The sequence below is a fragment of the Etheostoma cragini genome, chromosome 4 (genome assembly GCF_013103735.1).
Source record: "Etheostoma cragini isolate CJK2018 chromosome 4, CSU_Ecrag_1.0, whole genome shotgun sequence".
In the NCBI taxonomy this organism is placed as follows: Eukaryota; Metazoa; Chordata; class Actinopteri; order Perciformes; family Percidae; genus Etheostoma; species Etheostoma cragini.
The window spans coordinates 28,952,467-28,956,128 of NC_048410.1; the positions used below are offsets into that span (position 1 = coordinate 28,952,467).

At 40.8% G+C, this 3,662-nt stretch overlaps 1 long non-coding RNA gene across 1 annotated transcript in view; it reads left to right on the forward strand.

Moving 5' to 3' along the window:
- Positions 1–3,662, forward strand: part of LOC117943797 — an 8,586-nt gene that overhangs the window by 4,257 nt on the left and 667 nt on the right. The window contains exon 2 of the long non-coding RNA XR_004656436.1: positions 2,484–2,486. This is a non-coding gene — a long non-coding RNA (uncharacterized LOC117943797). The remainder of the gene's footprint in view (positions 1–2,483; positions 2,487–3,662) is intronic.

The following is a 3,662-nucleotide window of genomic DNA, read 5'->3' on the forward strand; positions in this document are numbered from 1 at the left end:
ATAACAGGCAGGAAACCTCTATCAGAATGGCCTACCTGCATGGGGTTGAGATCTCCAAAACTGAAATTTTGAGCACATCCAACACTTCTTTCCTTGCATTCTGGTGAATTGTTCTGCAACAACTTGTGCCATGTCTGCATCAAGGCATGGTGCAATAGCCTGTATTATGTAATGGAAATTCTAATGGGGGGTTGCACTGACCAGTTTTGATTATTGGGGGGTAATCATCACCCTGTACATTTTAACTGTGACAGAAATACTCATATCAGGGATCCCGAGGGATCTCTTGCAGAGCTTTTACCCAGTAAATGTATACTCTAAATGCAAGTAACATCCCTCTGGCTCCAGGCCTTCAATACAAACTGCTCTCATCTTCCCTGCTCAAATATTTCCTCTCATCCTGCCTTACTTTTCCTTTTCCTGCTTCATTTTCATCAGCTCTCCTTTTCTGTTCCCCCTTCTTGTCATTTTTCATCTCCATTTCCTCTTTCCCCTGATCTTTCATTTCCCTTTGTTCCTCTTTTTCTTTCCATGCGGTAGTATAGGAGATGTCTAACCTCATGACAGGTAGCTATCATTGCTGCCTGCTCTAATTCATACTGCTCCAAATAGCCAGCAGTGGGTCGCAGCCTAAATAGCTTTAGCTCTCCATATTAGGTTTTTGTCACAGAACCAAACAGACACAAGTTAAAAAAAAGAAAACCAGAACTTAATCTGGTGCAGAAAACTTCAGTGGCATTATATATATATGTATATATATATATATATATATATATATATATATATATATATATATATATATATATATATATACATATACAAAAACAAATACGTCTCTAATATTAAGACACCACAATACTGCACTAAGTGCAACCTGCACAATTGGTCTTTTTCCATTTTATCAGCCTATTTGAGCAGTTGCACATTTTTCTATTCCCAACTTGTACACGTTCACATATCTGTTCTTGCATTTTATCCTAGTAATAATTCATTTACTGTATATTGCATGTATGTATGTATATTGTATCCTAGTATTTCACTGATATTTATATTCTGTGCTGTGTGACTGACTTTGCTGCTGCAACACTGTAATTTTCCATTAATTGGTATCAATAAATATCTATCTATCTATCTTTATCTTGTACAGAGTTTTGACTATATTTCCAAATGTTAATCCAGTAATGTCAATGAGATATACAGTATATCTCATTTACACTTCATGCGTCTTGATCAGATCACCTATCAAATGCAACCTAATGACAAAGTCTACCTATGGCATTGAGCGGCCTGTGGCAGTAACTATATCTGGGAACCAGCTCAACGCATTCTCATCAACGGGGTTCGTATGATATGGTACAAAAAATGCATGCACACCCATTTTTATGATATCCTACGAAATTAGGCGACCGCCAGTCGGTCATGTGTCGTCGGGCGTATCAGCGTCACTAGGTGGAACTTTTCCTGAAAGTGTAAGCCTACCTAACCGATAAGATTTACTGACGTTGTGTTGTTGTTTCCAAAGGTCTCTGTTTTTGCCCGTCCAGACTACAACGCAACCCCGGGGTTTTCAAAACAAAACGGGAGCAACAGCATTTCCAAATGTCTCTTTTTTTAGGGGCTCGGGGTGGTGTGGACGCCAGACGTGAACGTAACCAAAAAGATATTTGTTTTCAAACCAAAACATAGAACCGTTAGTGTAGATGTAGCCTGAATCCTTGGAACAACTCTCCCAGTTACCTTTAAATCTATGTGTTGTGTCAAAGATCGAAATCATTAATGACTGTATTCAAGCTTTGCAACCTGTGCAAAAAGTACGCAGAACTTTGGAGAGGGTTCAGTATGTGCCTCTGCCAACAAGTTGGTCTGAGTAGAACACGTGTCAAACTCAAGACCCCCGGCCCAAATCCACATTTTTTGCGCCCACCTAGTGTGCCAAACCCAAAAAATGAACTAAATGGTTTTTTAAATTGTATTTTCCCCACACTCAAAGCAGAATTGCTTTGGGCATGCAATCATACACTCAAAATATTTTATTTCAATTAAATAAAAGTATGTCAATATATAAATGTCTTGCCTCATTGATTCTCTTTTTCCAGTGTGGCCCATAGTGAAATTGAGTTTGAGTCTTGCTGGAGTAGGTGGAAAATGCTGGTAGTTTGTCTCATCCTTGATCAGGACATGATCAGTGTGGGAAAAAGAGGGGCGAGTGCACGTCTTCTGTCTTGCGTGTGGTGTATTCATGTGTTTGTGTTAGTTCATAGATAGATGATGGATGTAATAAATAGACAAGTTGCTCTTCTTCGGACTTTAAGTCAGGTTCAGTTGCATTGCCACCACCCTCTGGAGTGCAGTAGACCTGACCCCAATTGGCCCATAGCCTGGAAAAAAACCAACAAGAATCAATCCTTTAAATTGGGACGTTGATCTCGTCTTTCCAGGGAAGCTGGAAAAATAAACAAAATTACTAATTATTATTGATAAAGTCAGTGAATTATGGAAATGTCAAACATGCACAGTACGTTGGACATTTCAATTCCCTGTTCACATGTTGTCTGTCTGCGTGATTTGGTGCTGCTGATTGGATGCTCATCATCAAAGGGCAGATCTATTTATTGCTTTTTTCCATTTTGGAATGAATAATGAAGAGAAGATGTTAATGGATTTTCCCTGCGGTCCTCTCTAGGCCCTGTCGTCCTCGTCTCCTCTGCAGCTTGGGTTTTAAATAGATCCTGTAGAAATAGCTACGGAGGAGACACCCGGCTCCGAACCAGCTCGCTGTCAAGTTTTGTGTTTGTTTGCCAGTGCATACATTAGTACATTTGTATGTAAATTCATCTGTATTTCAGTTTGCTCCATTGACTTTGGCTTCATCCATAATTAATTTGATGCGAACCAGTCTGTCAGTCACTGCTGTAATGTGAAGAGCAGAATGACTTTTTAACGACTACAGGGCTATTCTAGGGTCACACGGGCCTAACAGGTACGCGCCCTCATCACTCATGCTGCACAATTCATTATTTTTTATATACCCCTCCCTCCATTTTTCAACCTATGTGTCTTGGTTCCTTCTTCTCTTGTCAGAGGGTATTTTTAGATTTTCACACAGACTATGGATCTCATCTTTTTTAAAGGGGGGATGTGAAGTTAATATTAAGCTGCAGTTTCCATCTAACTGTCAAACTTTTAAAGTGAAAAAGGAAAAACGACAAGAAAATGCAAATTAGAAGCATTTCGATGAACTGGTTGAGAGTGAATAAACTAGAGTCCGCAGAGCGTACGGTTGTAGCGTGGTTGGAGATTGCAAACCTAAATGGAGAGAGGTAGCATTGTACAAGTGAGCCACTTGTGCAGGACACAAGGTTGTGGCAGAGACATTTGGGGTCAGTGAGACAACCGTTCCCCGTTGTGTATACGTGCTGGGCCATACCATTCAAGCTGTTGAACCAATTCGACAACATACCCGACGTGGCTGAGACACCAACTACAGCGCACAGCGACTCCACTACACACCTTTTGCCACAATTGTACAGCCCACTGGATGGGACACGTGTCCCAATCCTTCCCCCATGTCCAGCACACTGGATGGGACACATATCCCGATCCTTCCCCCATGTACAGCCCACTGGATGGGACACGTATCTCGATCCTTCCCCCATGTACAG